This window comes from Vitis riparia, chromosome 1, assembly GCF_004353265.1.
Source record: "Vitis riparia cultivar Riparia Gloire de Montpellier isolate 1030 chromosome 1, EGFV_Vit.rip_1.0, whole genome shotgun sequence".
NCBI lineage: Eukaryota > Viridiplantae > Streptophyta > Magnoliopsida > Vitales > Vitaceae > Vitis > Vitis riparia.
In genome coordinates this window covers 12,433,108-12,446,650 of record NC_048431.1, presented here as the reverse complement: position 1 = coordinate 12,446,650, position 13,543 = coordinate 12,433,108, and positions in this window count along the sequence as shown.

The window sequence follows — 13,543 nt, the reverse complement described above, 5'->3', positions numbered from 1 at the left end:
TCTTTTTTGAAGTCTTTAAATGAGCTTTACTCAACTCTATTCTTCAATGAACTAGCGCTACTGTTGTACAAGTGTGATATTATAAAAGGGTGAAATGTTGGTTGTTTTGGTGGGGGGTTCGTTTCTGTGGGAGAAAGTAAGCAAGTATATATGGGTATAGAATCAAGAAGGAAGAGGAAATTGAGGAAGTTTGTTATTTTTATCTATTTATGTGGAAGGGTTTAAAGATGTAAGAGAGGTTTTTAGCTCAAGAACCGGATCACAATATGAGAGCTGTTTCTTTTTGAACCAATGGACATTGGGTGTGGACGGATATAGCGTTATGAAATCTTATTCTGAACTAGTTGTATGGAATGGTAAAATGATAATACAACTGATTAATTGATTCTGTTGTTTTTCAGATGTTTTGTGACACAGAATTTGAATAACCAAGTGTGGCGTTTTTAGATGGCTGATCCTTGAACAGCCTAGTGTGGCCAAAATGTTTGGAACCATCAATAATTATCTTTTAGGTTAGAAAAGACAAGAAAAAAAAAGAAAATGGTTGCAACATCAAGCTTGTTATGACAAGCTTGCACTAGAATTAATTGCCATTCTTGGCCACTGTTTATTTGTAATTCTCTATTAAAATCTTTTTGCATTTAACATTCAACTGCCTTTATTGTGTAGAGTATGGCTTTGAGATTGATGATATACGTGATGACAAATGGGTCTCCTTCTGGGTTTTCTCATGGCACACAAGGTCTTCCTTATCTTCCATTTAATGAAGAGGAACTTTGAATAGATTCATTTCCTAGGCTGTTTCTGGAGGAACAATGGAAGCTTTTGTTAATTGTTACCAAAAAAGGACAAGCTCCGGGGCTCTATTTCCCAGTTTCAAAGTATAATGCCTGTTAGAATTGGTAGTTACACTTAAATAGAACATTGAGTCAAGCTTTTTGTGTGGGTCCAGAAAAATTGAATTTTCTGTTCTGTTTTCATGAGAATAACACTAGCTCAAGGAATTATATTTCTGGTGAATCCATTCAACCTAACAATTGGAATCTTGCAGTTTTAACCATTAAGTTCAGTCCTTAAGGTGGAGTGGGCTTCCACTGAATTGGATCCAGAAAGTAATTGGATTATATTTTTTGATGGATCTCTATTTGAAAGTAGAATTGCTCTTTAATATGGTTTGTGATGTAGCACTGGTAATTTAGCTTAGAACTGCACTTCAAATGAGTTTGTGTGATGGCAGTAGTTATGAATACAGTATCAGTGCAATAGTCAATAGTGGTGGTCATGGGGATGCAATGTGTGGTTGCAGTTTGATACATATTTGTCTTTGGTTTTGTTTCTCTTTCTTATTTTTGTTTATTTCTTTGGAGGCCTGGCCTGCAATGTTGGAATTGAAGACCCATTATTGCCATTCTTGCTTCCAATAAACTAAATCTTCCAATTTAGAGATGTTGGTTGCTTTTGAAATTGATTTTCAAGATTCTGTTTTCTCTGCTTTTTCTTTTTTGTCTTTATTTCCTTCTTCCTTTTTTTATTTTTGGATAAATTTTGGGGTCATAACAGGATTCAAGATCCAATTTCAGGCCAATTTCATACCTTAACCACCAGAACCTCTGAAAATTTTGCTTAGATGGAAGTTGCATTCCCCCTATCACAAAGCACAAAGTTACAAGTTACAAACTCTTATATAATTTTGCAATTACATCAAATGTCTTGCATTTAGTTACAAGTGTGACTACTACACCATACTGTTCTATTTTTCATGGACCATGAAACATTTTATTCCCAGTAAGATAACCCGGGACCTTAGCTAATAAATTAGCTCCGTTCTTTAGCATTGTTTTCTTAATTTCTGTTTTCTGAACTCCTACTGAGGCAGTTTGGAATATTCTCTCGGTTTGTCCATTAAAATTCTTGTGGTAGCATAGCTGGAATCCCAGACTGACTAGGTTGGCCTGTATTTTGACCATGCTGTCTGGTGAAGATTATGGATGGTTTTGCTTTTAGTCACAGGAAAACCTGTTCCAGTAAATGTTGCCTAGAAAGGTGGCTGATTGGTTACATGGCTCTATTTTTAATAAAAATGTATGTGGTTGTGAAGAAGATATGAACTAAGTTTATTTACACTACTAGGTTAAACCATGTATCCACTATTATTAACTAGCACTCTTTTTGGCTTAGAATGATTTGGATTGTTTTCTAGGTTGATTAATGTAAAATTTCCTTAACCACAGTCCACAGCTGTGCATATTCTGGTCTAGATCTAACCAACATGAATTAATTAATATATTGAATGGAAAAATTAGCCTCCATTTAATTCAGGATTCTTTGTTTTCGTCAAGGTGTTTATTAGCTAGTTAGAGTCTTCTCCTTCATTGTTTTCTGTGGGGTATTGGCTGATTCCTGAGAGCCGAAAAATGTGGGCTCTAATGTTCATTGTTTACTCTAGTGTTCCACTTGGTCCTTTAACTCACTTCTGTTTTCTGAACGCATATTTCATGTATTTTTGCTATCAGGGTGGGCAGGCAGGTGGTCAATATTCCCTCATTCATGGTGAGGGTGGAGTCACAGAAGCACATTGATTTCGCTAACACAAGTCCCCTTGGTGGTGGTCGCCCTGGGAGAGTGAAGAGAAAGAACTTGAAGGCAGCTGCCAAGAAGATGAAGATTGAACCCTTGCACCCAAAAGTAGTCAATAGCTATGAGATTAGAAAACATGGACAGGAGGTTTTAATATCAGCGCGTCATTGATGGATGTGTTAAATTTTAATAGGGAGTTTTGTTTGCTTTTTATATTACATCATTCCAAATGTCATGAAGTAAATGTTTGTTAATTATTTTTTGGGGGGTGGGGGTATTGTGACCTATTGTGAAAGACAGAAGGTACGTGGATTCTATAAATGATAAGGCATTCTTCCTTCTCTATTTTTGTTTTTTGCCACTGATTGAGGTGTCGTGTACTGTCTGGGTGTGGTCGTTAATATGAAAGAGATGATGAAAATTTTCTGGCATTTCTGCTATATATGTTAGGCTTGGAGTACCAAACTGGTGTTTAGGTTATACATGTTCTACTGGAGCCACAAGGCTGCTGCTGCTTCATTCTTCCGATTGATTTTAATCATATAGGGCCGGTTTCTCCCTCTCTCACTCCTGCTATTTAGGCAATAGGCGGCTGTGTGATTTTCCGACGGTGGGAATGTGTAGTACCACAATTCAAGGGAACTTGGGCTGCATTCCCCACTAATACTCTAGCAGGTTGAGATCTTCAGATGGTGCTTGGTAGGTCCATGGAGGCATACAGAATTTGTGGACTTCATAGAGTGGCCTCTGGAATTTGTAATTTGAGCTTTTGAAAATAACCACAATCTATATATATGTTTCATGATCAATTTTTTGGTTGAAACCAAAAAAGCAAGACCCAGCAAAAGGTCGGTTTGGGTCCTGCCCAAAGTACATACCTAAGAGCCCTGAGCCCTGAGCCCTGGTTAGGGTGAATGGGATGTTTAGTTGTTGAGAAAAAATGCGCTGGCAAGTTAAGAGCAGATGAGTAGAGGTACTGTAGTGCTGCTACTGTTCTTTGTATCAAATACAAAAGGATCTTCTTATTTATTTATTTATTTATTTTTATTTTACTAATAACTGGTTTCGACAAGAGAGGTGATGTGATTTGCCTCCCACTTCGTTCATCCACTTGATCAAGGGAAAAAAAAAATGTAAATAAAAGAGAACGTGAGAAGCATGAACATGAAGAGTGTGAAAATCGAGATGATGATTAAATGAATGGAGATGTTTCGTTTTCTAACAACGTGTTTCACATGATGATTGCTTTCCACTCTGGTTACCCACTTGATAATATTAAGAGTCTCAAGCCTACATTTAGGTTTAGGGTAAGATACACTCTTTGAAGAGAAGAATGTTTACTTTATCTATTTCTTTTCAATTTCCGTAGTCCCACCCGAAAGTCCCGACTCTCCTTTCATCATTTTCTTCCCATTCATCCCATCTTCTTCACTTCCAAGTTTTTTGCTTTAGAGAAAAGAAAAAACATCTAAAGTGGGGAATAAGATTAAAAAAAATGAAAAAGAGGGATCAAAGGTGGTATCTATTCCAAACATATGCTTCCCGCCCGTATATATATGTCACGCTTCTTTACTTTTTACTGGCTACAAAATGGGAGACGCGAAGCTCGTGCTTTTGGTGGATGGGAGATGGTTGAAGACCAATAAAAGGGCAAAATGGTGACTTCACATGTATTTTATTTTATAAAAATTTGTAAAAGAAAAATGAGAGAGAACACACGGAACTCTAACCTTAACATTTGAAACAGAAGCATCAGATTATTTTTTATAATTCATTTTTATGGCATATTATATTATTTATTTTAAATATACTTTTATAGGATTATGATTCAAAATCAATCAAGTTAGGTCGGATGTGCATTACTTTATATTAAATTTGACTCATTATTTTATGTATAATTTTTTGTATGTGTCTCCGTCGTCTCATTATACAATATATATCGTATTATTTTTATATATTTTAATCTCATTATTTATATCTCTATAAATTTTAAAATAGTGTTTCAATAGCTCTAATCAATGTTTTGAAAATCGGATTGAATCAATTGATTTAATCAATCCAATCACCATTCGATCGTCTTTTTAGTTCAATCCAATATTTTGAATCATTGAATATTTTAAACCGTTCAACTTTTGAACTAACCTCTAATCGCCTAATTAACAGTTGGATCGATGAATCGAACAATTTTTGAAGAACCAACTAGTTATTGATTGATATATATTTCTCTAGCAATGATATATTGATATATTTTGCAGTGAAATGACGTCGTTTCATGTTCATATTCTAAGCCCTTACCCCCCTTGTCGTTGTTCCACCCTAGTCAGGAGCCTGACCTCCAACAACAGCAGCTCTAACCCCTCCGGCAGCACGTCAATGCCGACAGCCAATGCCAACAATGCTACCTGTAAGTCCCTCTCCCTTCATTTGAATCATTTTAAATTTCTTATTTTTAAAATTTGTGATTTTAAATTTTTTATTTGATTCATTTGAAAATAACTTTCTAATTTTATTATTTTAAAATAAATTTCTGCTTTTACAATAATTTTTTTATTTATTTAAACACAAGTAAAAAAATTTTATTTTAAAACAAATTTCTAATTTTATGAAAAAACTTAATAAATGGAGGAGATGTTGAAATTTGGATAAAATTTATCATTTTTATTTTCTTATAATAATTATAATTTTTAATCATATAGAGTTTGATTGTGGTTCAACCATTAGACTTGTGAATTAATAACTTTTTTTTATTCAATGACTTATTTGATTTTGAAAACATCGACTTTAATTACATGTTTGATAAGTATTATGGCATTAAACTCTATTAAAATTTAAGTAAATTCATGTCTATTTAGATTTCAAAAAATAAATACATAAATAAATACCACCTAAAATTAATAATAGCTAAATATAAAATAAATTAAAACCATAGATAGTATTATTAGTCTTTGAGAAGGCAAAATTAATCCAACTTAGTTTTAAATAAAATAAAAAATAAAAATAAAATTAGGTGAATTGAGTGTTGGTCAATTTATATTTGATGCCAAAACATTAATATCAAAAATAAAAATTGAATGCAATTCCTATAACTAGAAAGGCAATGAAATAAAGTAGAGGGAAAGAAAAAAATTAAACACAAGATTTATTGTGAGTTGACAACCACTTAAGACCACCTCCTCTTACTCATTCTATAACTAGAAAGACAATGAAATAAAGTAGAGAAAAGAAAATTTTAAACACAAGATTTATTGTGATTTGACGACCACCTTAGACCACTTCCTCTTACTCATTCCCAAGTTTGGAGGTTGTTCCCTTATTTAATAGCTTCCAAAGCTCTTCAAGTCTTGCATACACTTGGATTTGATGTTTTAATGAATCTTTACAATCTTGTAAGTATTCTCCCAAAGACATTAAACAATTCCCTCTCAAAGGAGCACAAAGTTTTGTAATAAATATAATACCTATCTTAGGATTGAATATTATGATAAGAGGTAACTAGACTTAAGGTGCACTAAGAAGAATTTGCAAGTTTTTGAATATGATACACTCAAGAAGGATTAAAGCTCTCTTTCTAATGATGTGTATTAGACCAAGGGTTCTCCTAACAAAGTTTAAATGACAACAAAACAAGCTTAAATTTATTGATGATTCAATCAAGTTAATCGTTTCAAGTTTTCATGAAATTTAAAGGAATTCAAGCAAATCAAATAGAAGATTATTTTTAATGGAGACTTGAGCTTATTAAAGACCTAAGAAGACTTAGTAACCAATAGGAATGATAACAAGGCGGGTTCGGGACGGGTCGCCCCCATCCCAACCCCAACCCATTTATTCAAAACAATTCATATCCCCGTCTCATTTAAAAAATTAAACGGGGTAGGGCAAGTATGATAAATTCTCATTTAATTTTTTTGAAATTACTTTTAATTTTTTAATTACATTAAAATAAATATATTTTATAAATAATTAAATTATTATATTTTTATAACTTATTTTATTAAAAATATTTTATTATTATCTATATATTAGAAATAGTAAAATAAAAATTTAAATTAAATTAATTTTAAAATTTAAATTAAATTAATTTTATATATAATCAGGGCGGGACGAGGCAATACCCAAACCCGCCTCAGGTTTTTTAAAAAAATTTCAAACCCCTCCTAAACCCATTTATTAAAATTGAACCCGTCCCATTAGAGGTCGGGCGAGGCGAGTACCCAAAAAAACCCGCCCCATTGTCATCCCTAGTAACCAATGTAAAATTGTATTTGTTGGTGCACTTTAAGTCATTAAAGGTTTTCATGCACTTAAGGGTTTTCAAAATCATAATATCTTGTTTTTAATTTGTTATATTTTTATGAAGTTGAATTATGGTTTTTATTAAACCCTAGCCTTTGTACTTTCAAAGCTTGATTTAAAGGGTTTATATGATGTTAAGGAAGCTTTTGCATTTTTTACCTTGATCTAGCCAATTTTCAACATTTATAGTGCAACTAATCAAGGCAAGAAGGAATCAATTGAGGCAATTGGGCTAAACCAATCAAGGTGCACAAGTAGGTTGTTTTAAAAGGTTAAGGCAAGAGCTTCAATCAGTCGAGGATTAGTTAAACAGATTGAGGTCTACACCCCAACAATCACCTATCAAAACATTTAATGTCCAACAATTAGTGAACTGATAAAATCAATTGCTCAACCACTCAAGCTTAAGTGATGAGTTCTACGATTTCAAAGCTACTCACCTATATTTTGAGGTGTTTAAGAGGTTTTATGAGCAAAGAGACCTTGAGTTTTCAATTGCTTACCTACTTTATTCTCTCATTCAAATCTCTTTAAGTGTATCCATTTCTAAACTTACAAACATTAAGTGTGTCTTCAAGTTAATCTTAGTTTTCCATTGTATTGTGAGTTTATCTCACTTCACTAAGATTAAGGTTGTTCATCTTATCATATTTCTTCTTGTGAGAAGTGTATTTCAAGTGAGATAGATTACTTGAGGTATTTGTGAAGATCTATTGGAACTTTAAAATACAAGTGTACTTATTGAAGGCTTAAGGTTAAAGCCTTGAAGATTAGCACCCTCACTTGGATTAGAAAATGAGAAAAGTGGATATTGATAGATTGTCAACCCACTATAAACTCTCCCTACTCTTTTACCTTTGCTCTTAGTTTTCCTTTCTCTTGATAATTAATGGTTTTTTATTAAAAATTTAGAAAGTTACCTTTTTTCTTGGGTGTATAGTTAGATTTGAATTAACTTGTCTTCATATTTGGTATCAAAGTTAGATTTCTTTTTTAGACTTAATCATATAAGAGAAGATGACTAATTCATCAAACTCATCGTATATGAAGGATAGATCATTCCTTTTCAAAACTAATTATGCCCATTAAAAAAATAGGATGACATGGTTTTTAAAACATATTGACTTTGATTTATGGTATGTGATCAAAAATGATTCTCATACTTCTATGAAAATAGAAAATGGGGTATATATTCCCAAATCTATCAAAGAATGAGATTAGTATGATAAAATAAAATAAAAATAAAAACTCAATTAAATGCAAAGGTAATCTATTATCTTCATTCCTCCCTAGATAGAAATGAATATAATAGATATGTTAATGTGACTCAGCAAAGAAAATTTGGAGACTTTTACGAAGTGACTCATGAGGGAACTAAATTAAAGAATCTAAAATTAACATTTTGGTGTATAGTTATGAATTATTTTCTATGAAAGATGATGAATCAATTGTTAAGATGTTTACTAGATTCACCAACATCACAAATTGATTCTAAGCACAAGGAAAACTTTATACATAAATGAAGAAAGTGATTAAGATTTAGAGCATAAAGGATGAGGGACAACTATGACACATAAATCATTCATAGAAAATTATTTTGTGTTGCACAAGAAGGTCATCAACAAGTACAACTAGCTACCTTTGTGGAGGGTGAAATACAAAAGGAATTTCAATATTTTCTTTTTAGTTTTAGAGTTTAGGAGCTACAATGGAATAATGGTGTATAAGTATTCACCTTTTTTTTTTTTTTCAATTCCAAGACATTAGCTTTTTAAACGTGTTAGAAAAATAGAAAAATAAAAGGTGGGGATTAAGTGCTTTAGATTGAGGATTATTTATGTTGAACATTTGAGCACCCTTAAAGATGGTGCTTAAGCATTGCTGATGGGAGGTTTAAGCCTTCAACACCTTTTAGACTGTATTAAAGTTAAAATATGTATTTTGTTGCATCATTATCTTGTCTTGAAATTTAAGTTTAAAATTATTTATATGTTCTTCAACTTGAATATAATACCTATAAATTGTTAGTAAATTTATAAAGCAAAATTAATAATGTAAAACAATAGATTAATATATTAACATATTCATATAAAACTCTTCTTTACAATATTTTTTTTCACAAATATTACACATTCATTTTGCGTTACAATGATCATCTTCCACTCTGAATTTTCATTAAAAATTATTATTTTATTTGAAAAATTATAAATGCATCACTTAAACTCTCTTTACATTCATCCTAATTAAATATCCACCTAAAAACTTAAAAACTTCTAAATACATCCACCTAACAATTTAAAAAAAAGTCAAAAACACTCTTCCCATTATTCTCTCCCTCAACCCTTCATTTTCTTCCTTTATCTCTCAATTTATTTCTTCCAACCACAAACCTTAGTTACAAATTATCTTGTTTGAAGTTTATTTGATATCAGGAGACTATTATAACTATATTCATCATCAATTTCCTTTTTTGTATGTTGTTTGAATCCATATAATATAAAACATGAAAATCTTTTAAGGCTTATTTATATATAATTTTTGATAAAATAAAATAAAATTACTTGTCAAAATAGTTGAAAAACAATTAGATGTAGTATAATTTAGAAGTGAGAAATCATAAAAAGTTGCAATGTAAATGAAAGATTAAAAAAAAAAAAATTGAACTGCAATGTCTAGTTCTTAAAAGCTGAACACAATTGAGATATTTAATCCTATAAAATCAAATATAACTTAGATATAAGTCCTTCAATTCTAGACACCTCAACTATATTTGGTCTTTTGAGTGTTAGACATATTAGGTATGTCTGGTCTTCTAAGACTGGACACCACAGGTTCCATTTTTTTTTTTTTCTTTTTTGGTGTGTTACTCTTAATTATTTTATTTAAAGACATTTATGTCGTAAAAGGGTGGATGTAAAGAGAGTTTATATACTCCCTTTTTACTTGATATTTAAATTTGTTTTCCAACTCTGTCCATTATTAGTTCTCATAAAAATATAAATCTTCCCTCTATCTTCCACTCCATATTTATATTTTTTATCATAAAAATAGATTTTGTAAAATATTTGATGCTTTCCATCTCATCATCTCTTTTTATTTTAAGGCAAATATAACTATTTTTTTTCTCTTTCTTTCCATCTCTTTTTAAAATAAAATCATGAAATGAATAAAGTAAAATTTTTCTTCACATTCCGTCCCTAGAACCAAAGAAAAAAAAATCAGAAGAAAATTGCGACCTGGAACAACCAGGATGTGCTGTGCAGCCATGGTAATTTTCGCCTTCCATTTCTATTTCCCTTTGCATGAAAAAAAATGAGAAAATACAGAGTGGGTCACATTGTAATAGTTAAAGGTGTTGAAGAGAGAGAAAGAGAAAGTGACAGAAAAGGAGAGCCTAGAGTCAACAAATTAGGAGGGTCTAGGTCTAGCATAATTAGATGCCTATGGAATTACTCTTCTCCAACAAGTTTGAATGGGTAATGTATGCAACTAGGAAAGTGAAGTGATGGCAGGCTCAATGATTAGGTTCCAATGGCAAGAGATCATTTTTATGGCAAATATTTACCAGAAGACAAGAGAAAAAACAAAAAACTGTACAATAATCTCAGGATTCCATGAATGAAGACAAGGGTTTGGCACTCATATTCAGGATTTTACGTCTAATTTGACCGGGGGTACAAGATGATGTTGAAACTTAAAGGCTGGAGCTGTACAAGGCCAGGCTGGGGGCTGAGTTGAGTCTGAGTCTGAGTCTCTTCCTGCCTCCTGGAACTCTCAAGATTTGTAGAAAAGAAATAGAAGTAAAGAAATCTTTCAATAATGTATAATAACACTGCCGTACACGTACTTGTGTTGGGTTGGGTTGGGTTGTTGCTTCTTGTTTCTATGCATGTGAGTGGTGGAATCTGAAGTAGACCCTTAACCAAATCTTCATCCACCCATCTCTATCATCCAAAAAGCTTTTGCCATTGCCCACTTGCCTTTGGGCTGTAGCAGGTCAATTCTGTACCAGTTTTTTTTTTCTTTTCTTATATAGATTTTGATCTTTGAGGGGTCCTGTGGGCCTGCACCCACACCGCATTCAGATATGATCTACGACAAGCTTCACATTGGGTGTTAGAGATGCCTTGGTGATGATGCCCGCAAAAGGAAGAATGCTGCTTCATCATTATGGAAACTAGCATTATCCTTTCTTTGAATAACAAGTACACACAACTTGAGTGTGGGCCGGTGGGCCATCGGCTGCTGCCTTGTTGTTGTAGATGGCTTTCATGATTCTTTGTCTCTTCCACAAAAACACTTTCCTTAACATCAAATCTGACTCACCCTTACCCAATGGCTTCTAAAGAGCACAACTCAATCGTCCACCCTTTTTCCTATTGAAAAAAGGAAAAACATTTATTCTCTTGTGGGAATGTGTATAAGATGCCGATAAACTTTTAAGGACCTCATTTTGACCCATTCACCAAGCCCAATTTCGTATTCTACTTACCATATGCCCATAAAAGGGCACACTTTCCATATCCAAACCAGTGTTAGAACAAATACCCATTTCATGGAATTTAAAAGTAAAAAATAATTTCCCTGTTGTTTCCAAAGAAAACATTTACTTCCATTTGGATTTTTCAAAAAACCCATGTAGAAGGTGACGTGCCTTGGGTATTTGATAACTTGGGTCATTGAAACAATAATTAGAGGCACGATGTGAAAAGTGGCACATTAAAAATGTTGGGAGTCATAGCCAAAGAGGAGGTTGATACCATTATTCATTAAGCCAACAATTGCCTATACGGCACGGCCCTTTTGTTTTCAACTCATTCCCCTTCCTGACCCACCCCGGTCGATTCCATCATTTCCTTTCAAGCATGGACGGCCGATATTATTAACTATATGTGTGGGTGTGTCATCTGTTAAGGCGAGATTAGTTTTCATATTGCATTCTTTCTATTCATGGAATCCCACTCGATTGTTTGTGATGTAAGCATTGTATTAAAAAAAGATTACCAAAATGTTCCATTGCCATGTGTTTGACCATATGAATTATATTGGCCTTTTGCAATGAATGGGTCCAAGTGTGGGTCGTTTTCTCCTCATAAAATCATTGCAGAAAGTAGTATACTTACTGGGTCCTATCTTCTTTATAAATGCCACATAAATTAGTTTGATATAAAGTCTGACAAATATCTTTGCAAAACTGCCACCATAACTAGGAATAATTGACAACAGAAGCCACCCTTATGCTTACCATGTATCAATTTTCATGCATGAATCAAGTGCTTTGGGTTGTTGATGCGGTTTAGATGCTCCTTGCTCACTCGATCAAAAATAAAAAAGAAAAACAGAAAAATTGGAAACACAGACTTGAAGGAAGATGAAAAAAGGTAAAAGAAAAGAAAGGGAAAATGATTGAGAAGCAGAGAGGCAATTGAGTCACATATGAGTATAGGAGATGGATGTGATATGATGGTGGATCTTGATATGGGGATACCAAAATCATTCATTGGGACCCTCAACCATAAAGGCCAATTTTTTTCTTTTGTTTTTTCAAAAAAAAAAAGTGGGCATCATCCATAATTGTGCCTGGACAGTGGGATGGTTATTCCATCACATACATCATCATCATGTGCATGTCCCATAGGAGTACATGGATGAACATATTGATTGGTAAGTGAGAAGTCATGGGACATGGATGGATGGTAGATGCAAGTGGGGAAGGGGGGCACATGGCAGACAGCGCATAGGTGCGTGAGAAGTCGATGATGGATGGAGATAGGGAGGAGGGAGGAGGGGGGACCACGTGAGGGGAGCTTCAGCACTCCATTTAACACCGCTTCCCCGTACGTTTTTTGCTTTCCTTTTTATTATTGGTATTGCGGTCCCACCAGGTCCCTCGACTGTCTCGTCCCACTGGATCATTGGTCTTGTTCACACCCCCGGCGCATTTTAGAACTTCAACACCACACCACACCAATGGCGTGATCCATGGTGCATTGAATTGTGCACCTCTGGACTCTGCCCAACCAACCACCCATCTTTTGCCTTCCTCTCATTTTTTTTTTTCATATATTTATTTATTTAAGAAAAAATTAAAATCTTCAAGCCTTCATAATTTAATACATAAAATCATTAATTCAAGATTTACCCCATAATTATAAAAATTATTTTCTATTATTATTATTTATGAAAATGTAAATATGAACCTACTGTAGATGTGTAGAACCGTAGAAGATCTGGAGGGAGACTGTCACAAAGTCAGAGAGATGGAACGAAGTAAAGGATAAAAATAGAAGCAGATGTGGACGGCATAACGGGTGAAATGTAAGATAGTCCCCAGGCGTAGTGCGCATGTCATGGCGCACGTTAGAATGACCATATCTAACCTTAAAAAACGGGCCTTGTCTCGTGATCTCGGGTCTCCAGTCTCCACTAAAAAAAAGCCTTCCCTCAATTATATCAATATAATAATTTCTTCCAATCCTTCATAAAAATTTATATTATATATATATTTTCTCTGCAATAAGGCATTTTGGTAATTTTACATTTTTGTTTGAGGCAATTATGGCAACAGGCTAAGGTCAGGTGTGGACATGTCCATGTGGAACCGCAAAAATGAAAAAACTGAACCAAATGAAATGAAAATGAAAATTCAAAAGGAAAAGGCGGAAAAAAA